Source organism: Lissotriton vulgaris, chromosome 2_1, assembly GCF_964263255.1.
Source record: "Lissotriton vulgaris chromosome 2_1, aLisVul1.2, whole genome shotgun sequence".
Classification (NCBI taxonomy): domain Eukaryota; kingdom Metazoa; phylum Chordata; class Amphibia; order Caudata; family Salamandridae; genus Lissotriton; species Lissotriton vulgaris.
The window spans coordinates 1,993,988,485-1,994,013,074 of record NC_141687.1 but is presented as its reverse complement, the minus strand read 5'-3'; the positions used below and the strand labels follow the sequence as shown (position 1 = coordinate 1,994,013,074).

The following is a 24,590-nucleotide window of genomic DNA, read 5'->3' as shown; positions in this document are numbered from 1 at the left end:
AAGAATTCTTTCAAGACATATATCAGGAGGATAAGGACATCCCCCCAGAAAGCATAGACAAATGGCTGAATGGTATCTCTCTACCCACTTTATCTTCAGAAGAAAGCGCCTCTTTGGATAGGGTGATTACTGTGGAGAAAGTAGCTGAGGCTATTCGGGGTAGCAAAGGGGGTAAGGCTGCAGGCCCTGATGGCTTGCCAGCTGAGATCTATAAAAATTTGATTGATGAAATATCCCTGTTCCTTGTGGTTTTATTCAACCAAATTCTGCAAGAGGGGGCTTCTCCACCAACATCATGGAACAACGCTTCCATTATGCTCATTTTGAAACCGGGCAAGCCAGCTAGTAACTGCGGCTCTTACCGCCCCATATCCATCCTAAACACAGACTATAAAATCTTTTTATCCCTCTTAGCAAAGAGGTTGAGCCTGGTAGCTCCAGATATTCTACATCCTAGTCAGAAGGGCTTCGTTAGGGGTCGCCAACTCTTTAAGCTAACTTACGATCTCATTGGTGCCATAGACATGGCAACCATGGACTCTATGCCACTGGCTATCCTCACGTTGAACGCTACCAAGGCCTTCGACAGGGTTAACTGGTCATACCTGTCGGGGGCCCTGGCTAAATTCAATGTGGGTGAGGGTTTTTCTAGAGCAGTAAAATTGTTGTATCAGAGTCCTACGGCCTGCGTATTGATAAATGGGGGTTTGTCCGAACCCTTTGCAGTCACAAGAGGAACGCGGCAGGGCTGCCCCTTATCCCTTTGTTATTCGACCTCTATATTGAGCCCTTTGCTCATAAATTAGGAGAGGATAACACAATCAAACCTTTCGTTTATAAAGGATGGGAAAAAAGGTGGCCCTCTACGCGGATGACGTAATGATCATGACATCAGAGATTAACACTGCGTTCCCTGCGCCCATTAAACTAGCACTGGAATTTGGGGAAGTCTCATGTGTTGGACCCGGCCCTTTTGGCAGGTTCACCCAGAGACTTTTTGCTTTTTCCTAGCCTGTTTCTGTGACCTGGTGTTGGTGATTTTAGGCCTCCTATGCACTTTTTCACTGTGGTACAGTGTAAAGAGCTTGAGCTCTCTGTGTATGTGTGGTGAGTGACCTGTCCTCCCATAGGAATGAATGGGGAATATGTATGCCCATGGTAGTTCCTGATGTGTGGGGAGTGCAAGGTCGAGTTTGATATGTGCAAACTCGTGAGATTGAATGCTGCGCAATGGTATATGCAGCATGATTGTGTCTAGTGTAGAAGTGCCACTTTTAGAAGTTGGCATATTTGTGTAATTTGTGTCTGGCGTGTGATTGGCTGAGGCTGGCTGGTGAGCCTGGCTCCAAGAGTCTGGGAGGGTCGGCCCCGGTGGTGAATGGAGTGTTTAGTATGCTGATGTGAGGGGAGGAGTGAGCCTGGGCCTGCTTGTGGATTGACCGTCTGGTTTGAGGGTCCTGAATGAGGCTGGGTTTTCCCCACACAATGCTGGCCCCACCCTCTGGGGTGCGTCTGATGTCCCTAGCCTGGTCAGTGAAAGGAATTCCCTATAACCAGTTCTAGCTGGTTCTCACACTGCCTGCACCCTTTTAGACAAAGGATTTTATAGTATAGTGTCCCCTTCGAAAATGTTCTTGTTTCTGACTTGAATCCTACCAGGGACGTGCTGCTGCTTGGGCCCGAGGGAATCCCTGATCCCCTGCCCAGCCCCTGGATACCTGATGGATGCCTGAAGGACTTCTGGGGGACCCCTCTGCCTTGCCTGGGCTGATTGGGGGACTTTGCTTTGCCCTGGGATCCTTGGGACCTTCTTCCTATCCGCCCAGGACTTTGCTGCATCCCCTGAAGGACTCTGCTGGACTTGTTGTTCATAGCGCTGGGGAGCGCTTGATTCCTGCCCCTAGCGCTTAAGAGCGTTGTACTGTTGCTGCTAGCGCTGGAGGCGCTCTGATTGCCGATTTTTGTTTAAGGCCCCTGGCAGGTGCCCACCCCGCCAGGGACCTTGCTGTTATTTCTGGGCCCAATCGAGTGCCCACCTCGATTTATTATTTTTAAAGAAGCCGGTGCCCACCCGGCATTTGCCTCCACTTCACCGCCGCTGCCCGGGACGAAGCACCGAAGGGGCCGCACTGGGATTGGGCCACTGTGGGGGCTCGTCCCGGTGGGCCGCGCCCCTGGCTGGCCGAGGAAGAAGTTGCCGCGCTGCCATTGGCTGACCGGCCTGGGATTCCTTGGTGATGTTTCCCCAGGCCGCGCCGTGATTGGCTGCCGGCCCGGGGAAGGAGGAAGAATGATGGTGGCGCCGGTGTGAGTAGGGCTCCCGCGTTGTGGGGAGAGCCCTGCTGGTGCCCGAAGGAGGCAATGGTCGATGGTACCGGTCTCCCGCGATTGAGAGGGAGACCGGAGAAGAGGAGAGTGCCGGGAGAGCCCAGCGAGAGGAGCAGCCGCCGCACCGGGAGAGCCGGTGAGTGTAAAGGGCCGGGAGAGCACTGGGCTGGTTCAGCGTGCCGGCGAGAGAGGCTCCGACGTCCGGCTTGGAAGCACAGAGTCAGGGCGGCCCCGAATGGCAGTGGGCCGCCCCACCGCGTTGACGAGTCTCTGAGGCTCATTGGGCAGATTGGTTATTTCGAGCCAAGAGGCCCATGTGTGGAAGAGCCAACGAGAGGGCTCTGGGGGCCATTAGTATTTCGAGCCTGATAGGCTCCGCCGCTGTTTGGCCCCGCATTTGTGGTAGAGCCCCGAGAAGGCTCCGGGGGGCCATATTAATTAGAGGGGGCGTCGGGGCACATTGCCGTTGCCCGCCCCCTCCTGCCTGCGAGGGATTTATTCAGAGCCTCGAGGGCTCCATGGGCCAAAATTTTTTAAGAGCCTGTGTGGCTTCAACGTTTGGGACATGTGGGATGTCCAGAGCCTGTGTGGCTCCAATGTGTCTTCAGAGCCTGTGTGGCTCCAGCTGGGGCAGTTCTGTTCCCAGGTGCCCAGCAAGTTGTGGGCACCTGCACCGTTTAGGTTTTGCATCAGTGGCGCACCCCTGACTGGCCCTGCATGGCAGCGCGCCCTGACATTCTGGACACAGGGCTCTTTAGTCCCTTTATTAGATGGGGGCTGGTATGTGATTTTATTTAGGCGCAATATGATTATCTATGTGATGGTAATTGCCTAATGTGAGTTTTGTGCAATGTGATGTGGTGCTAGGAAATGTAATGCATTTAATATGATTACGCACCTTGATCTTACACCTTTGAATGTTTTTGGGCATCATGTGTTGTTGCGCTATTGAGTTATGTTCTGGCACCTCTGAATGTTTTTATGCATCATGTGTCTTCCTTGATTTTACACCTCTGAATGTGTTGGTTTATGCATCATGTGTTCTTCTTTCCTTACACCACTGAATGTGTTTTTATGCATCATGTGTTTTCTTTTCTTACACCGCTGAATGTGTTTTTTTGCATCATGTGTTTTCTTTCCTTACACCTCTGAATGTTGTGATGCATCATGTGTAATGTGTTCTTACCTATACCCCTAAATGTATTTTATTCTTAGGTGGTTGTTCTTTCTAGTACAGGTGGTCCTAGTGAGGTCCTGGTTCCCTGCGTGACATTCTCCTAAGGTGTTTAGGGTTGCGTAGGTGGTACTTACCTGTTCCCAGTAGTTACTGGATGTGATCTATAACTGTTATTTTGTGCTATACTTATTCTAAGTTCTAGAAGTGCTATTTTCTACTAAGTGCTGATTCTGACAGGTGCCCACGTGGCCCTGTCCTGTGTAAAGAATCCCTTGTGAATATTGCCCATGCCAGTTGGCACAATGTACATGTGTGACTTCTATCTGATGTGTTTTTACAATACAGAAGTTATTTTTATATAACCTTGTGTGGAGTTCCTTTTGTGGTGTGCCTAGGATGTTGTTGCTGTTGTGTGCTGGCGCAAATGCTTTACACATTGCCTTCGGGATAAGCCTGTCTGCTCGTGCCAATCTACCAAGGGGGTGAGCAGGGGTTATCTTGGCGTGTGACTCCCTTGCCCTGACTAGAATGGTGGTTTCTGCCTAGCTTTGGCGTCAGCCTTAGCCAACCAGAAATAGCCAGTTCTAACACTCAGGATATGAGGGAAACGCCTCAAAGACTGACATAATGGCGTGGAATGACGACCTATCGGGATTCAATGAGCAACTCAGCACAAGTTTAGGATATCAAGGGTTAAACATCGTCAAAGATATAAATTTAATCGCTTATTTAAACTTTGCTGCAGTTGCGAAAGAATGCCGAAAGCTTATGGGAGCCTGGATGCACCTTCCCCTGTCCTTATTAGGCCGAGTAAACTTGGTGAAAATGACTATTCTCCCAAAGGTTTCTTTTTTATTTAATACAATCCCACTTTACTTTGATCCGTCTTGGTTGGCTAAGTTACAGGGCGACATTACCTCATTTATCTGGAATAAGAAAAATTCAAGGATTGCGTGGAAGAAAATCAGGCGCCGCAGGGAAAAGGGGGGCCTGGCAGGTCCTGATTTGCAGATCTATGCGTGGGCATTCCAACTATCGCATGCACGAATGCTGCTAAAAATGCCGACGGATGTGGGATTGGGGAGTATGTTTTTGGCCTTATTGAAGGGTGAAGGGGTAGGCCAGTCAGGCTTCTTATTTAAATTTGGCAACCCCAAATTTTAAAAAAAGGTGAAACTGAAGGTGCTGCAGGGCCAGGCAAGAACTTGGGCTAAGCTGAGATCCTCATTAAAATTAGGGTACTACTCTAGCAGATCTCCAATATGGGATCTTCCCGCGGCTCCAGGTTGGGTGGGTGACACTCTAGCACTCCCACTAAGAGAGGCCGGAATAGCAGCTTGGGGAGATTTGTTTGTGGAGCGGACCCTGCTTCCATGGGAATGTCTAATAAACAAGGTGGGGCTCGGTCTCTCTAGATTTAAATATTTGCAAATATCGAGCTGGGCCCAAGCATTCACCACCCAAATCCCATGTAGGAATTACCTGCCGCTAGGGGGGGGGGTTGTCATCTTGAATCTCTTTAGTTTGATAAACCACCTGTAAAGAAAAAAACATCACTATGGTACAGCCTAATCTTGGAAGAACTTGTGGGGGCCTTGGTTGCCAGACTCGAATGTGAAGCATCAGTGGCTAGCATCCTGCAATGTTTTGTGGGATCTAGTTAAACCAGCCTGGCTCTGCAGAAACCATCTTTTTACCCTACATAGGGCATACTACTCTCCACAAAGGTTGTCCAAGTTTTCCCCGGGGGGCTCAGTGGCTTGCGCACGGTGTGGCTTAAAAGAGGCCTCTGATGCGCATATGTTTTTTGACTGCCCTCATTTGTCATCATATTGGAACTTAATAAGCAGCAGGCTCACATCCTCCCTCTGTTATACAGAAACGATCGACCTTTGCCTTGTAATCTTTGGAGTTGTGGACCAGACTAGAAGTTCTGCAGGGAATCTTCTGTTCTATTCCATCCTGGCCGCTCGCAGAGAGATTTGTAAGCGTTGGAAAGATGCTTTTCCTCCCTCCTTTCATGACTGGCGTACATCAATCCTTCAAATCTCGAAACTAGATCTCGCCAGAGTTGGAAGACAAGACAAGAGAGCTTTTTGGCATCTTCTCGCAGGATCCCACTGACGGTACTAGGCTTTTTTTTTGTTTTTTTTTTCCCCAGGTCCGATGATTACGCGGCCATGGTAATAATCTTCATGCTGCGCCACATTGTCTCTTCTTTCGATACTCTGGTTGGTATCAGCAATGGTGGCAATTAGCTCAAGGGTTGGTAGCTGCCATCCTGGAAACGAGGTTCTTGAAGGGCATGGAGTCCGTCGCGCTGCAGGTAATTGGCTATTCCTCGTTATTTACCAATCCCTCTCAGTCTTGGCTGAGGCAGCGCAAATGTATTCTCTTGTTGGACGGTACAGCGGCTCGAAACCATGGAGGTAAATGAGGACAAACAAAAAAAAACAGAAGTTAAGCATCAGTGAATTAGGGCGGGCCCAAAACGAAAAGATTACGTGGGTCAGAAAATAAATACAAATGTAAGCAAAAATATTTTGCATACATATGTCCATGTGCTTTTATGGTGTGCTGTATTGTCTTTCTTTTTATTATTGTAACCTAGATACAGGATGGTTTTAATTGTGTTTTTATTGTATTATCTTTCCATGGTTTGTCTTTTTTTCATTCTTGTGGCTCTAGACATTTTTCTGATTTTACTTGGATTTCATTCTAGGTTGTACTGAAGCGCTGAACTCTTTAACCCATTCGCTGCCGCGGCTATTCCGCTGCAGCGCTAAGGGGGTAGGGCGGCCGCGCGGCGGTCACATGCTTGTGACGGAACCGCTCCGTCACGGCTCGCGGGTGAGCTGTGCTTGTGACGGAACGGTTCCGTCACGAACACGCCCGCTGAATGGAAATCGCCGCGCAGGCGCGCCGAGCGGGCCGTGACGGAACCGTTCCGTCACAAGCACAGCTCACCCGTGGCTTGTGACGGAACGGTTCCGTCACAAGCATGCAAGGGGTTAAAAACACTAATACATACACTAAATTCGACCATGTATTGGGTGTGGGTCACACAGGTCTTGGTTTCATAGGAAATCTATGTGTAATACCTGCCTCAGATGTGGTTCATTCTCCTTCTTTTTTTGTAGACCTGAGGTAGACCCTTCAGTGCATTCAGTTGACCTTCTTTACCTTCTGGTGAAAGACAGATGTTGGCGAGCATCTGAAGCATACAGCTGTGCACTATGTGTACGTCTGACATGAGGCACAGTAATTTACAAAATATTTCACTGCAAAACACATGAAATTTACAAAAACAAACAAACATTATTGAGGTTGACAATCTAGGTAAATAATTGGTATACGAGTTTAAAAATATCTATTGTATAAATGTTCTTGATAATCAGGTAACCTTCCTCCGAAATTTATTTCCTCGCATGTGCACCAAAAAAAGGCAATTCAGGCTACAATTTGAAAATTGGCTAGGTTTTCCTACTTTAGTAGGACATAGTGCTAAACTAAAATGCCTTGCTGCTAAGACTAATGCCTTTGCACTCATGTTCATTATTGAAATTTAAGAAAAGGATATACAAAATATAGTTCAAGGGGTCAAGTCAGGAAGCCACTACAGCTTACACCACCCACTAGCTCAGCCAGCGCTGACAATGACAGTACCAACTCAACTACAAACCTTCACACTCCCACAAGTGTGACAATGCAAACCATTTCAGGTCCCCAAAACTATAAGAATGGCTTGAGCGGCAGATATTTGTCATTTTTAATGCATAAGGAATTGTTCTTGTGCGTATTTCTAAATTAGATAAACAACGCCACCATGTGCAGACTGTCATAAGTGCTGGTGCTACCAATTAAATGCCAGTGCCTAGCAGCAGAACCCACTGGTTCAAATTAAATACTGATCATGGCCTGTAGTTTTTGGATTTAGCCCAGGTTTTTTTTATGAATGGGGTACATACACTGTTGCCCACTCTGTTAACCACTCAATGCTCGCAGCTGAAGATTATAGGCCTTTGAAAGTGTGTACCCCTCACATGTTTCAAATGCTTCAAACATGGCTTACAACATTTGACAGCGGGTCATGTCTGATGCATTTAAATGCATTTCCAGCACCCCTAGAAAGAAAGTGTTGCTCTCTACTGAAGAAAGACAACTATCCTGAAACACGTGTCTGGAGATACACAGCACTGGCTGCACCAACAAGGGTGAAAAGCTAAAGCCTGACACAGAAGTAAGTGTTATCATGCACTGTATTTACTATCATGCATTGGGGCAAACTGAGTGCTGGGATGTGAGGCAGTGTGTGCCAACACTCTCCTCTTTGAAAAGGCTCCCTTAAGCTAATGAGCTGACAAGCTCTGGTTGATGCATGTTGGACCCGGCCTCGTGGCGTGGCCCGACCCCTCCCGCATGGCGGGTCCCGGACACCGTCACCCCTGTTCCCCAGACAAGAGCCGCACCTTCCGCCCTCCGGGCTACACAGCTATTCCCCAGACTCATGTCCGCAACCTTCTCGGCTGGCCCGGACCCCGTTTCCCGGACCACCGTCCCCGGCCCAGCCGCCATCTTGGACCCTCTACGACCAGGCCTCGTGGCCTCGGGTCGACCTCAGCCTCAGGCCCAGCCAAGCCCCGACATCGAGGCACCAACATCCACCCAGGGGGTAAAGAGACCACTCGGCGAGTCAATGGGAGAAGGAGTGTCGATGGCTCCCCATCCGCCTGGTTTCGATCGCCCCCGGCCTCCCTGGGCGCTGGCTCCACCCCCCTGCTGGGTGTCTGGACTCCCTCATCCCGGACCCCCCGAGCTCCAAGTGCGAGGGTCCGGACATCAAAGGGCACCAGACCTATAACTGGGGCAGCTCCAGAGCAGGAAGCCAGTTGTATCCTGGAGTCGAGAGACACCGAGAAGAACTCATCTTTTGAAGGCCTGCTGGCGCTGCCGCGGCTCGTCCTCGTGAACCATCTTTGAAGGCCTGCTGGCGCTGCAGCGGCTCATCCTCGTGAACCATCTTTTGAAGGCCTGCTGGCGCTGCCGCGGCTTGTCCTCGTGAACCATCTTTGAAGGCCTGCTGGTGCTGCCGCGGCTCATCCTCGTGAACCATCTTTTGAAGGCCTGCTGGCACTGCCGCGGCTCGTCCTCCTGAACCATCTTTGAAGGCCTGCTGGCGCTGTCGCGGCTCATCCTCGTGAACCATCTTTTGAAGGCCTGCTGGCGCTGCCGCGGCTCATCCTCGTGAACCATCTTTTGAAGGCCTGCTGGCGCTGCCGCAGCTCATCCTCGTGAACCATCTTTGAAGGCCTGCTGGCCCTGCCGCGGCTCATCCTCGTGAACCATCTTTTGAAGGCCTGCTGGCGCTGCCGCGGCTCATCCTCGTGAACCATCTTTGAAGGCCTGCTGGCCCTGCTGCGGCTCATCCTCGTAAACCATCTTTTGAAGGCCTGCTGGCGCTGCCGCGGCTCATCCTCGAGAACCCTCCAGCTCGAGGATCGAGAGCTGACCGCCCGATGCCCCTGTACCAGACCGGTACCGAGACTGTCCCGCTACCCCCTTCCCACAGAGACTAGAATTGCAGGGATCCCAGTATCCTGCTCCTTCCGTAACGTTCCGTTAACCTGCCTAAGAATACCGATAAAAGTGTTGAGAATCTATCTTTGTGTGGTGTCCCTCTGTGGGGGGAGTGGTTGCCCGTCCGTACGATCTGAGGAGAGGACCCTCGCCAGGAGGCCTCTCCCCCTTGCTCGGCCGACCCTCAGGTTTCCCGTCTAACAATGCACCTGCGCACAGCGAGTGGTACCGAGACCTGAGAAGACTTTGGGCAGCATTTTCAGCACCCCAAAAAAGAATGTGTTGCTCTCTGCTGAAGGAGGACAACTATCCTGAAGTAAGTGTTATCATGTGCTGCATTTACTATGATGCATCGGGGCAAACTGTGTGCTGGGATGTGAGGCAGTGTGCGCCCACCCTCCTCCTGAGTACATAGCACATGTTTGTGTCTGTGTCACTGTTTGATAAACATAAGATGGTTCTCAACTTCTGAATGAGGGTTTAATTGATGGTGCATGTTCAGTAAATGTGTAGGATTCCCACACTGCATAGCTGTAGGCTGAAGGTCACATGACATTTGTAGTGTTTCTGAATGGTACACACTTAATGGCAAGTGACAGTACAATGTGTGTGTAACAACGAGATGTTCTGAACAACGTGTACAACCTTTGACAACTGCAATTGGGGAGTGTAGTCTGTGTAACATTTTGATTCAATTAAGATTGTCTGCAACCCTTGGTACTGTCCCGTGTTCAGTATATGCACATATGGGGGTAAATGCAGTATAGGGCCACTGTCAGTTAACTTGGGTATACCCATACTTCCACTGCAGAAGCCATGATGCCATATGCCTTTACAACTGTTTCTGATTATGCCCACAACAAACTGTTATCATATGCACCAATAGCACTTCTTGCACACCCACCAACAGAAATTCTCTCATATTGCTCAGTCACTTTATGGGTAAGTGAGTGTCTCACCCCTCACTCACTCACATCACACATTCAGCCTGTGTGCCTCAATTGTACTCAGATTCACTTTCAATTAGACACAATTAGCCACCGAGAGAGCATCAGCCTAATACTTTCTCAAGCAACAAGTGTGTATGTAAGTGGAAGATACAGTTAGTGGATGTGGCTCATTCAAATCATCCTTGAAGCAAACATTACCTGTTTATTTGCGAGATGTGTACAAGGGTGTGGATAAATGTCTGTAAGAATGCATGTGTACGTGCTCACTAAAAGAACAGATCACTGTATTAAACCAATTGCTATTTCCAGCTGGAACAATATTATGGCAATCACAGTCTTAAGTCAATAAATGACATGATCCAAAACACAATGGAATATTCTCTCGGGACAAGCCATATATGGAAGTATAAGTAAACAGTTTTCTCACCTATCCATCTGGTTATTTTTAGGATTTGTCTACAGTCAGCTTTAGCTGCCTGTCGGTCAGACCTACTATTTACAATATGCACAGTGGGCTTTGGGCCAGCCTCATAATAATGATTGGATGGCTTTGGTATTTATATCAGTAGCCTCCACTCGATTCGATGTCTTTAATCTCTGTTCATGTGTTGATCCTGCCCTGGAGTGTTTTGCTTTCAAAGTGTTCTGATTGGTTGACTTTTATCCTTCCACTGCTAGTGGTGCTTGCATTTAGAGAACTACTTTTTCTGTTATGTTAAGAATTCTTAATCTCTAAGCTCTGGGCTACTTCCCACTTCAACGTTCCCCCATCTCCTTCACACGCCACGTTCGTTCCCTCACCCTCCTAGCATCACTTGTGTTTTTATTTTTGCTTGTGCATGTGTTGTAATGTAGGTACGCATTTAAAAATGTTTTTTTTCTCTTGATTTGAAAAATCATTGCATAAATAATTTCATGTGTGCACGTGTATCTTCGTGCATGCAAACACGTGGTTTCATGAAAGCACTGACAACACCAATAGCTCTGCATTGTACAGCCGAGACTTATTGGCTTTGTCAATGTTTTTCTTTTCCTGACCAGGTGCTTTTACTTGTGTTTTAGCAGTTTTTTCCTTTCTCTCAGTTGTGCTTACTTTGGTTCATGGTATAGGTTTTCTCGTTTGACTGTGCAGTGTCCCATCTACGGGACTAGTCGGGAAACAATGTAACATATGATGCCAAAATGGACACAATTACTGTGTTTAACTGTACCCTCATGAGACAGAGGGTCATCCATTATTTGCATGCAGTTAGAAGAAAACATTCTTTCATCTGAGACAGTGTCCTAGCTAACACAGTGAATATTTGACCGGAATGGTTGTTCAGACTCAGTTAGGTTTCTTTGAGAAGAAAACATGTGACACGCACCATACAGTATATATTTAGTAAATACAGCTACATCACTGTCTCATGAGGGATTTGGAAGTGGGTTGAACTAGGGTTCATGTTGGTTACAGACGAAGAAAATGTGATTTCTTCTCGTTCTTTTCATAACATAAAGTCTCAGTTCGAGAAATTGAATATTTGCTATTGTCTTTTCTGCTTTTCTGATTTTTGAAAAATGAAATTGAAATTATCAAAGCATTTTTAAAAAGAAAGTAACTGAACAACTGCAACCCCTGCAGTTTTTCCTTTGTCCCTGAAAGTTCACCAGAATATTTGCTTTTAGGCAATTGTTTGTTGAGCCCCTATTCCCGAGGGACCCCTCAAACAGCAGATTGGTACTCGTAAGGGGCCCCTTTTGTGATACCTAACAAGGAAGTGAAGACCCTTATCAGTCTCTCCATCCAGTAATCTAAAACGGGGAACCCCCAATCTTGTTGCCCTCTATAGCAAATCTGCCTTGCCTTCATGATTACCCCAGATTTTTCTCCTTTTTCTGGACCCTGTTTTTGCTCACTTTAAAGCTCAGTATGCTTTACCACCGCTAAAACAATAAAAAAAAGTACATGTGCGTCCTCACTAAACCATGTGCTGTACATTAGAACCCCCTAGTAAGAATATTTAATTGCCATATAAATACATTGTAAAAGGTGCCTTACTTGCAACTATGGCTTGGAAAGTTACATGGTAAATATGGGCTGCAGTGCGTTTTTACACCACCCGTATATGTGACAAAAATATATTGCTGCCAAGAACACCACTATGCTTTGGCTAAGATGTAGTTAAAATTAACTGTAGAGACAGTTGGCAGAGAAAAGTACCTTTGCAGTGTAGAAAACACCTATTTTCAGAAATGTATAAGTCACCCTTTAAGTGCGCCTTATATGCCCATGGTGCAGGGTGCGAATATATAAAGGTAGGGCACACTACATTTTGTGGTTAAAATATCCTCACAGTTAAATAAACCTTAAAGTTATTTCACTATCTAAGCCATGCTGGACTTTTCCCTAACAAGCCTATAAAGGATTAAAAACTTTGTTTTACCCTCCACCAGTAAACGGCTAGAAACATTTTCATACATAGTTTGTAAAATATGAATTAATGCTTGTTAGACCTGTCAGTCTTAGGGTGGTCTTTTTGGTTTTTGCCTTCACATTTTGCTGAATGTACCTGTTGACCTCAGAACTGTGAGCACTTTACCACTGCTAACCAGTGCTAAAGTGCATGTACTTCTTCCCTAATCATGTGCAATTGGTGTTTACCTGATTTACCTATTTAATGTACTCGTACGTCCCTTGTAAGGTGGTATACCATATACCCAGGGGCAGTGGGCTGCAGCATTGATTGTGCCACCCACAGAAGTAGCCTGTCAAACCTTTCTGAGGCCTGCCATTGCAGTGCCTGTGTGTGCAGTTTGCTGCCACTTCATCTTAGCACTTAAAGCTACTTGCCAAGCCTCACACTCTCCTTTTCTTGCATCTGTAACCCCCTAGGTAGGCCCTAAGTAACACTAAGGGCAGGGTGACATGTAAGTTAACAGTGAGACATGTGTGTTTAATCTTTACATGTCCTAGTAGTGACACGCCCCCAAATTAGTTTTTCACGACTGTGAGGCCTACCCCTCTCGTGGGCTATCATTAATACACTACAGTGACCGTGCCTTTGATCCTGTGCAGTGCTCAGGCACCTGTCGATGAGGCAAAAATGTGTTCCTCTAAACCAGATGCTGGATGAGAGGAGGCACGGTTGAAGGTAGTGTAGTTCCATGCTAAAGTCATTTCTAGTTGTTTTTTTAGGTGCATATGGAATAGGTCACACATTTATGTGAGTTTAAGCTATTGGCATTGTAAATGGCAATGCCTTTTATTTATGTTTTAAAAACCAAAACATAAATAAAAGGCATTGTCATTTACAATGCCAATAGCTCAAACTTGCGTAAATGGGAGACCTACTGCATTGCAAATTCTTGTTATTTTGGATACCGGTCCGGTCTAACTTAAAAAACCTCCTTAAGTAGAGCAATTATCCAGGATTGTCTCAACTCTAAGGGCCAGAGAATTCTGTCACTGCTTTACATACATTTCAGTTTTATGTGAGTAAGGCAATCCTTCATTCTTTTTTATTCCCAAATGAGTCTTAAAGACTGACAACTCTAGGGCTAGGAAGCATTTTGTGCATGCAGCAAAGGGACATATGAGATGATGGAACTTGCTAAATCCTCTCTGATAGGCAATATTATTCTGTAAAATGCAGGCAGTGTTGGATTTTTAGCTATCTAATATAACCTATCCCAGGGGAAGAAGTCTACTTTGCAGGTTTAGGCTAAGCATCGTTCACAGCTATCTCTCATTCCCAAAAGTACAGTTTATCAGTGATTCAATCTCTTGTTGATTGTGTGATGAAATCTCTTCTTAGCCTCTTTTGCATTTCACTTTTTAATTAATCTGATTTCTAATCCCTGTTCTAAAATTAACATGCTTTTAAAGCTGCATACCTCGACAGAAGCACCTATAAAAAATGCCTCATACTGCATTATATTTTGCTGTGTTGTCCTTGGAGTCCTCATGGCACTGCAACTATGCACCCTGCCAAAAAAGCCTGAAAAAGTCCATTCACTGCAAAACATGGTGAGTTTTTATAGGCACTGGATGGCCCTAACATTTTTGTGCTCTGGGACACATTGGCAAAACATTCACTCCCAGTCACAGATCTGGGTATAATCCATCATTATTTTGCTCACCACTCCACCCCAGTTCAGACATGGCCATATGCAAATCAGTCTTGCCCCTGTGCCTCATGGGAACAGTCCATTCCGAACTGCCAAGCCATGTCTTCCCTGTATGACATTCTTCTGCATTTTGTCCATCAACTGTTGTTTTTGCATTTGTCACCCCGATTGGGACGGGTATGCTCAGACGTGAGTCCCGTGCTCTCCATGCCACTGGAATCAAGCTATCCTGGATGATGAGGGCTGAAATCCTGAAACCGGTCCTAGGATGCTTGTTTCCAGTCCAGGGAGAACCTGGCTTGGCAGTTCGGGCTGGACTGTTCCCATGGGGCACAGGGTCAAGACTGATTTGCATATGACTGGGTTCAAACTGGAATGGCATGGTGAGCAAAAAAACGATGGCTTTAGGCCCAGATCTCTGTACTGGGGTGAATGTATGACTTTGTTCTGCATTCTGTCCATCAACTGTTGTTTTTGCATTTGTCACCCCGAGTGGGACGGGTATGCTCAGACGTGAGTCCCGTGCTCTCCATGCCACTGGAACCAAGCTATCATGGCTGATGAGGGCTGAAAGCCCCAAACTGGCCCTAGGATGCTTGTTTCCAATCCAGGGAGGACCTGGCTTGGTGGTTCAGACTGGACTGTTCCCATGGGGCACAGGGCCAAGACTGATTTGCACATGGCTGGATTCAAACTGGAATGGCATGGTGAGCAAGCGAAAAAACGTTGGATTTAGGCCAAGATCTCTGTACTGGGATGAATGTATGACATTGTTCTGCATTCTGTCCATCAACTGTTGTTTTTCCACCTGGGACACTACTAACCAGGCCCTAGTGCATGTCCTGTAACCCCCTTAAACATGTAGAAATTGTTGTAATCTTATTTAGCATATTAAACTTTCAAGTGAGTCCATAGTATACTGGGTCAGAAAATACACCCATGGCAAGGAAAGGTCAATGTCACATAGGAATTAGCGCACTACTGTGCCATTTACCAGTGTGACAACACAAACATGACTCCAGACCTACCACTGTAGCCTGGTTATTACAGTTTTAAACACTGCAGCCTACCTGTCAAATTGACCCTTTTTGATCAAAGAAAACCTCCCTTTTAGATGTTATTAAATCACCCCTATGTTGGCCTAGTAGCAGGGTGCATGGCATTTAAAAGTAGGATATGTAGAAATGTAAAGTTAACAAGTCGTAACAATGACTAGCCTCCAAAAGCTATTTTCATTGTAGGAAGGTTGGCTGCTCCTTAGAGAATCACATGAAAGCACTATTAAATAATAATTCTGCTATCTCTGGCTATGGACCAGGTCGGGATCCCCTGTGGTAAAGCTGGACCAGGGACGACTGAATTGGTTTGTACTGAGCTCAGGGACTCTGAAATAAAGACTACAAAGAGGAAACAAAGTAAAAATATTGAACCTCAAACCCCAGAACTTTCGATTACTGGAATCAAGAGGAACCTCTGCCAAGGAGAGCTGAAGCGCTGTGAGGAGGAGACTGCCTCTTTGCTGTGTGTTGCTTTGTTGGGTTGGCCTACAACATTGCTGCTTCTGCCAAGGAGATGACAAAGATTGGATCTTTGCTGTGAACCTGCTTGTGAAGACCCCCTAAGGGCTTGTGTGTGCTTGCCTCCTGTCCTGAAGTTTCAGGGACACAAATACTTCACTACTAGCTTCCTTGAACTCCACTGGTGGGAGGTCTGACCTGCCAGGAGATGCCTATTCCAGCTCTGGACCTCTGGAGGTTATTCTTGTTGCTGGGAGCTGAAAAAGCTTGAAGAAACCAACCAAAGCAAAACCCAATGCATTGCACCTCCAGCACCTGTTTTTCCAAAGCTGCACCATAGAACAGGAAAAATGTCCATGCACTGCGGCCAAAAAATTACCGCAGCGCCTGTCAGCGGCTGAAATATCCGCCTCACGCTGAGTCCAGTGCACTGACCTCCAAGATCACAGCACCGACTTCGACGCAAGATCTGTTGTGCGGCTGGAAGAATCAACGCATCGTGGGACCTCAGCTGAAGAAATCAGTCCAACACCTGTTTTTCCGCTGCTTCGACCTCCAGCACGTCCAGATTTCCAACATATTGCACCTGTGCAGCAAGTCTTCTGAAGCATTACTCGCAGACGAGAGCCGTCTAGAAATTGGCACATCACTTTCCCCTACAATCTGGATTCGAAGCATCACTTCTCCTGCGTGCAGCATAACTGTTACATTTCCTCCCCAAGGACTCAGGAACTGAGGCATTACTGTATTTTGCAATTCTTCCCTTCTCTGCGGTTGTTTGGCATTGTGAAATTTGACGCACCTAAAGGTACATCATGTGAAAGTCACACATCAATAGTTTTCTATGGACAGAATTGCTTGAAACCTTGTACAAGCAATATTGTGAATTGTGTATGTTGGATTATTGTTGTTTTGGTCTTGTTTGGTTTAGATACAGATACTTTATTTCCCTAAACTGGTTTGGTGTCCATTTGTAGTCTTTTCACTTTGTTACTGTGTCTGGGTGCAAATACTTTACACACTGCCTTTGGGATAAGCTGGTCTGCTCGTGCCAAGCTACCAAGGGGGTGAGCAGGAGTTATCGAAAGTGTGTAACTCCCTTATCCTGACAAGAAGGAAGGGTCCCTACTTGAACAACGTGCATACCTCTGCCAACTAGAGACCCCCATTTCTAACATCCTCACATACCAATCTCTCCAAAGCAGTTTGGGAGGCCTGATATCCAGTAGTGCATCCCAAATATTACTTCTGGCTCTCTCGGCTGCTGCAGGTACTCGTAGAACAGGATATTGTATGTCTCGGAGTTAGGTAGACATAATGTGAGAATGTTCCCTGAATTTATGTACTTGAAAGCAGTTGCGCCTTAAGTGCAGGAACTGCCCAACTGGGAGATTGTACCACAATGATTTGCAGCAAAAACTGTTGTAAGACAGCAAAGCGTTGCATGCCATTGGTTTTTTGTATAGTTTGGTTTTTAAAAGGCCAGCTGAATGGTAGATCAGGAGATCATGAAAGGGCAGTCTCTGCTTGCTGTATTCACAAGTACATTACAGTAAATCATTCTGAGAGTTCAGCCAGTGGTGAAACTAAGTGATGGAGTTCACGTCACTCTGCCAGATGACCAGAATATCACTGATGTACTGCTTCCAATTCTTGAAATTAGGGCAGTATAGATTGTCCATACACAGCACATACTCAAAAGCATGCATGTAGAGATTCGCCAGACTTGGGGCGAGGTTACTCCCCATAGAAGTCTCCAACGTTTGTAGATACAAGCGGTCTTCAAATCGGAAGAAGTTCTCTTTCATGGCGAAATAGTCACACTTATGAAGAACAAGATTGGTGTAAGATAGTTATGTGGCAGGGCATCCTTCCAATCCACCTCACCCTTTCTGCCATAAGAACCTAAGGGAATAAGTTACCCGGGGGCTTGAGTGCCCATTAATCCAGCAAATAGCTTTATTAATAAGCTCCATAATAGACTTTTTCACTTCAGGGCACAAGCAACAGGTGGCAGATCATATTGTGTAGCACACCCTATGATAGACCTCGTGTTTGAAGGGTAAAGAAGCAATAGTCCCCAGCTTGAAAAACAGGTAACTCGTGGTATTGTATCTTGTGCCAGCCAGACATCCAATTCACTCAATTTGGCCTCAATACACCCCAGGAGTTCACACTGCCCAGTCAAGGAGATCAGTAATCTCCTTCTAAACGGCACAAATTGTTCGCCAAGAGCCTCTATACAGTTTATGGAATCGTAAGGTATTGGTGTTGGCATAGCTAGATTGGCTGCAGATTTTGGTTTGGTTAGCAGACAGCGAATGAGATGAAGAGGCACACTTAACTGGAATGTCACAACCTGCACTTTCCTGGCCCAATAGGCAAGTGGGAGCTCTAACTTCAATAAGTAAGGCGGCTAATGAAAGCCATTTTTCAGCAAGGAGAAATTCCTTCTCCATAGCCCCCACTGCCTTTTCAATATCCCCATTAAAGTTGCTTGCTTTCTTGGCAGCTGTGCCTTCAGTATTAGGACGTAACTTGCACTCAGTCATTTTAGGTGAATGTAAAACCAACGCAAAACCAACACCATACAACAAAGAAGTTAAACATTGAATAGGCAGACCAATACAGATGAAGAAATTAATCCAAAGGTTGCCTATTGAGAAGTCACAATAGCAAACTGCAAAACCTTATTAAAAGAAGCATTTGCACTGCAATAGGTCTTGCATTACTGATAGGTTGAGGTATTGGCTTTGCAAATAATAATGCAACACCAATAGCTCATACTTTCAGTAATGTGAGACCTTGTGCATTGCAAATGCTTGCGTAGTGAGCCAGAAGCCAGTATTGTATATCTCAGTGCTGTACCCCAAACAACTCCTAGAGGTCCCAAGTGAGCAAGGCACCAGCACAGCATGTCTAGGTGCAGTAGCACAAGTTGCTCCTAGAGGTCCCTAGTGAGCAAGGCACCAGCAATGCATGTCTTGGTGCAGTACTGCAAGCTGCTCCCAGAGGTCCTTAGTGAGCAAGGCACTAGCACTGTGTGTCTAGGTGCAGTACCGCAAACTGCTCCTAGAGGTCCCCAGTGAGCAAGGCACCAGCTCTGATTGTCTAGGTGCACAACCGCAAGCTGCTCCTAGAGGTCCCTTGTGAGAAAGGCACCAGCACTGCATGTCTAGGTGCAGTACTGCAAGCTGCTCCTAGAGGTCTCTAGTGAGCAAAGCACCAGCACTGCAGGTCTCAGTGCAGTACCGCTAGCTGCTCCTTGAGGCCCCTAGTGAGCAAGGCACCAGCACTACATGTCTAGGTGCAGTATCGCAAGCTGCTCCTGAAGGTCCCTAGTGAGCAAGCACCAGCAATGCATGTCTACAAAGTTAGTACTTATTGACATTATAAATGGCAATGTTTTTTTACCTAGCCATGTTTCAGGGTGCAGTACAGTATGTGGCCAAAGAGGGGCCTCTTTTGGTGACATATGGTACTGCACCCTACAGAAGATACCCTACCCATAATGCATTGCATGCAAGGCAGTACTACAAGTACATTCAAATAGCTATGTCCATGTATACAATTAGTAGCTTTGAAATGTGCCAAAAGAAGTGTTACCTTAATTTTGGATTACGTTGTACTCTGTGTGGAGTTTATGAAGGGAAATTTATACAGAGTCTCATATAAATGTGAGATGTTCTAGTGAGTGAAGTAACCACTGCCAGCCTTGCTTCGGACCAAGTGTGTGTCCTGTCTGAAGCCTTTTAAGAAAATAGTGCCTTGAGTGGGCAGAGCTTTATGCCCATATCCTGAATACAGCATGTCTCAAAGAGACAGTGTAAGTGCTGCCTAGGCAAGACCTAAAAACAAATCAAGGGAGGTAGTCCAGCCCAGACTCTTCCAATCTCCTACAGATGCTGCAGAATAAGGTAAAGCACTTAAAAGGCTCTTGGCACAGGGGAGAAAACAGCAGCCCCTCTTCGTCTGCAAGCAAATATTAAAGGTTTAGGTAGTATAGGGTGGGAGACAGGGTCCCACCCCATCAAATGTGCATAGAGTCAAAACAGGCACAGAACAGGGCCAATGAGCACTTGGGAACAATGTGGTACCCTGGTTGATATGCAGCCACACTAAAGATTAATGCCTTGTGGTAAGGAACTTTCCCAACTAGCATAAGTGCAGAAAAAAAGTGTATGCAGCAGGATATTGGGAATCCTCACAGGTAAATATAATTAAAGTACCTGAATGGAATGAGAATAGACTTGTTAATGGAGCCAAACCGCACTAGGTCACAAAGCCAAGGGGCTTGGCCCTGCCCTGGCTCTAACTGGCACTGGCGGTTGCAAGACGGACCTACCCTTGGCCAGACCCACTGTCTCCAGCCCGGCAGGAGGTGACAATGCACTTTTCAAAACGCACTGTGCGGGAACCATTGGCCCCCCATTTCCTGGGCTCAAGTTGTTGTGGGACAGCGACGCAACAGCAGGATGGCAAAGATCTCCCAAGGTGCACAAGTAGGTTGATTAATAGCACAGGGTTTTAAAACATTGTATTTTTTTTTGCAATGTGACATTTGGCACTGCTTTCTGAGATAAGCTACCCCTTCACAGAGATACAACGCATGAAAGCCGTTATGCAATAACTAGACAATTTAGTGATATTCAACAGTATTTCTGAATATATTATTTTACTGGTTCTGATCAATTATCTCCAACTCTTGACTCGTGATTCATTATATAGTTTTCTGCAAATAATCTTTGCACTTATTATGCTAATTTTTCTCATTCAAATTTCGGCCTGGATGGACTGAGTGGTTGAGGACACTCATATCAAAGTGAGGTACACTATATAGAAACAAGATGCAGAGCAAACTTCAGCATAGAAGTATACTGGGGGTAATCAAGGGTGGCAGCTGCTGCCCTGGCTTGACTGGTACCCTGGCACTTCCATGGCTCCCTTTGATCACATGCGTCATTCAGTCAATGGCTGGTACAAAATGTAAGCAGTACATTTGAAGCAATGCGTACTTTCTGTGGTTTTCCACACCTTGCCCTAAACTACAAATTAGAGGTTTCCGAAGGGTGAAAGGTGGGATAAGGGGTCAAGCATATGATGTTATAGGGGCAAAGAGACTGGCTTGTGACTTCTGCTGTCCCAACATGTTGGTAAATCAATATCCATAAACTTTAGCAGACTAGATAAAAAAATCGAAATTAATGTGTACCCTGTTAATACTTCTTTTACAGGTTGGGAATTGCCAAACTTGACTTCCATGTTACTAATTCCCTATTATTTGGTGTTCCAAACGTATTGGCATACAAGCAGGATGTGCACACCAAAGCCATCTGACTAATATTCCTTCCACACCTACCCATGCCTTACACATGCTCAAGCACCTAGACTGATCATGGAATGCCTACAAAACATCAAGTATTGTGCATAAGCAACTTAGAACCATTTACCAACCGTATATAAGAACTAACCTCACCTCCACATCATTACCAAGCAAACAGAGACGGCCTGGTACCACTTCTCACTCCTAAGGAAAGAGAAACAGTTTTTTTCTCCAAAAAGCACTTTCAGAGCTTCTATTTAAACCCTTATATTCTTGCTTCTGCATGGTGGTAAAAGTCTTCCCAGACTTTATTATTTTAACCCCTTAAGAGCATCCTACACCCCTCAGTCCTCTCATCCAAGGCATGAAGAAGAAATAGGATCATGTCATCCCATCCTGATGGAACTCCATTGACTCCCATTGCAAACTGATCCATCTTCAAAACCAGCTGCATCATTTGCATAATCATCACAACCACCATACATGTTTATCTTGCGGACTAGCTCGCCAGCTCTGGCAGTTCTTGGCACGCACACAACCAAGATCACTAAAAACTGTAAAAAAGAACGAAAAACAAATTAGCAGAACCTTTCCATCTATGATACCAAGGATCTGGAACAACAAACCCATATTCATTGGGCCACAAACATCTCCAATTTAGGTGAGAATGAAGTCACACCTCTTTAAAGAACACTGCATCACTATGCTTGACCATTCCACAAACCAGCTATCTTATCACTTCTTGACTTTATGCTTTTCTTTGACCATGTACAGTGCTCCACTCCTTTTAGGCTAGGCTGGCAATATAGAAATAAAACATACAAACATAAATAAACACAGGACTTCCCCATCAGTATGGACCACACCTGACAATCAATCGTGACATTCACTTGCCAACAATGTTCACCTTACTTTTCTACCAATATACACCTTGCTTAATATCAATACTCTCCTCATCTTGACATTAATGTCCCTTTTACTTCCCTACCAATATAGACCATACCATCTAATCAATACTCACTTTACCTTGTCATCAGTGATACCCTTTGTTACCAGTCAATACACACCTAACTACCACATGAAAATTCACTTATCCATATTCACATTTCTTCCTCGTTAATGTGCCCCTTGTCGTTCTAAGTGCTCATCTCAGCTCTTCTTCCCTTTGACATCCTTTTAGGTTCGTTGTGTACAAGTTCCTATATGAATATTTCTGTCCATTGGTATACAGCACAATAACGCTATTGTGATCACTATGGGACATATTTGCAAGGAAATGTCAGAGAGCTAAACTGCGCCAAATTTGGCAGCGTTTCACTCTGACATTTCCAAAACAAAGGTATGCACCGTATTTACAACAATACTGCACATCCATGTGTTTTCTGTAGCGCTGGCACTAAAATTAGCTATCTAGAACTAATGAATACACCGTTGTAGCATAGTGTAAGGGTGCCTGGATTGCAGGGAATGATTGTTTATGTGCATGAAGATTTCCCTTCCTGAAATAAACAATCAATGGTGATGTGCCACCTTGAAGTGTGCTGTATTTTGCAGCACAAGGAATAGCAAATCGTCATTATTTAATGATTGTTTATGTGCAGGAAGGGGCACCTTTTGCTGTTTCTTAATGTGCTGTAGCAAAACATGAGGAGAAATAAAAGCATTTCTCCTCGTTGCGCCATTCTAACGCCTGGTATTGCATGGCGTTAGTTTTTGGTGCTGCCTCAGATTTAACCCCTTGCATGCTGCCGCGATTTTGCGCCTGTGCGGCACATTCCGATCGCTGGTGCGGTCATGACGGCCCCCAGCCGTCATCAGCACACGAGCACTGTAGTGCATGACAGCTGGGGGCCGTCATCAGCATGCAAGGCGTTAAACATCGTTGTAAATCTGGGGCCGAGTCAAAATACAATTAGTGTTGCAGTGGAACGCCCACAGCTACCCCCATAGCACACCCCTTTCATGCAAAGTGATACGTGTAAAGGGGTTGTATTTACAAGGCAGCGTTAAGGCACTTAGTGCCCCTTTGTAAATATGGAGAAGAGCATTGCGCCAGCGCCACTAGAACGTCACTAAAAAGTGACGTTCTGGCGGCACCATCCCCTTGTCAACATACCCCTCTGTGCGCCATGCAAAGGCCTCCTTCCCTCGATCTTCTACGTGTATCATTCAAAATATGAAACACACCAAAAGACGGCAGTATGTCCGAGAGGAATGCTCAGGGTCAGAAGCAGCTCTGCGCTGTTGCTCACGGCTAGTACAGACCGACAATGCATATTTGTAAGTGAGCACAAATTCGCCTTGTGAAATATTTAGTTAAATATTTTCCCTGTGAGCTACTACCTACACCAGGCTACTGTGCCAGGAAGCAAAGGACATATAAAATGTGAGCTCACCATAAACACCTGACTTGCAGACTCGAGAGAGTAGAGTAAAAAATAAAACAAACAATATGCAGAAAAGAAGCACCAAACCTTCGGCCAAAAGAAGTATATATAATCGGGAAATAGCAAAGAAGAAATCGAAGTAAGTGGCAGTCGACCGACACTTAAATATGTAGGGATATGAAGATTTTATAGAGACTACGTCCTTAAAATGAACAGAGATGCTTGCTGGCAATTACGGAATACAGGAAAGTTGCTCTCTGGTCGGCCCCAATATGTGTGACCGGCTCTACCCCAATCCCGGACCCCCTTCAAGCCACAAACATGCCTGGAACATTTACCTTTCTTTCAATCGCAGTTTAAAACATCGCAATAAAAATTAGGTACGGCAAAATTGGACTTACCATCGAAAAGTATTGAAAATGCCTTGCTAATGTTCATGAAAAATCTTGAGAGCTCCAAGAAATGCTTTCTCCCATTCCTGACAGGAAATAATTTCTGCGAGCTTTGGAGCGCGGCTCGTGCTCTTCAGCAAACGTGTAACCAGCCCAACTCCTTTTCCTGCGCTCAGAAACTCGTTACTGCTTCAGAGTGGGCATTCCAGCAGCCGCCCTGCTTGCAAGACAGATGTGTATGAAGGCTATGACTATGTTATTTCGCTGCTTCCACCAATGAGATCGTACGCCTTGTCCCGTACCACAGTCAGAATGTAAAACCTCAAACTTTCCTTTGGACTCCAAGTCAGTCTGTGCTCTGCAAGAAAGCAAAACACAGCCAACTGCTGCACGCGCTAATGCAGGCCATGGAAAAAAGTGCCCAGATGCTTAGATCACCCTGGGCCTTCTTAACGCTAAGCAGGGGCCGCTGAACCGGCCCTTTGTGTGTTTATATAATTTCACAGCGCAACACAGCAGCCTTGGTTCGTGCGTACTGAAATGATTCATTCAGCTCGAGCCTCGCTCTGAAATAAGAAAAATAGCTTACTTTACCCGTGCAAACACCTTTCAGAAAGTCTGCAGGGGCCCTGCTCAGTTCACGAAAAATAAATAGAGCAAAATCAAAGGACGGACTGTGACTGCCATGCAGTCAAGAGGCACTTTCACATCAACGCCACGAGAGTGTGTTTTGGCAAGCTCATTTTGATTGGATAAGAAATTAAATTTGAAATATTTGCTGCGAATATTGCAACGAGGTGGACAGGTCGCGCGCCCTTCGGTCGGCACG

The 24,590-nt window shown here is 45.9% G+C and overlaps 1 protein-coding gene across 1 annotated transcript in view; it reads right to left on the bottom strand.

The window, feature by feature from the left end:
* IL16 (interleukin 16) overlaps positions 1-23,959 on the bottom strand; it is a 471,977-nt gene extending 448,018 nt beyond the window's left edge. Inside the window, exon 1 of the mRNA XM_086958218.1 lies at positions 23,771-23,959. The gene's annotated coding sequence lies outside the window, so the exon portion shown is untranslated. The remainder of the gene's footprint in view (positions 1-23,770) is intronic.
* Positions 23,960-24,590: the final 631 nt, after the last annotated feature.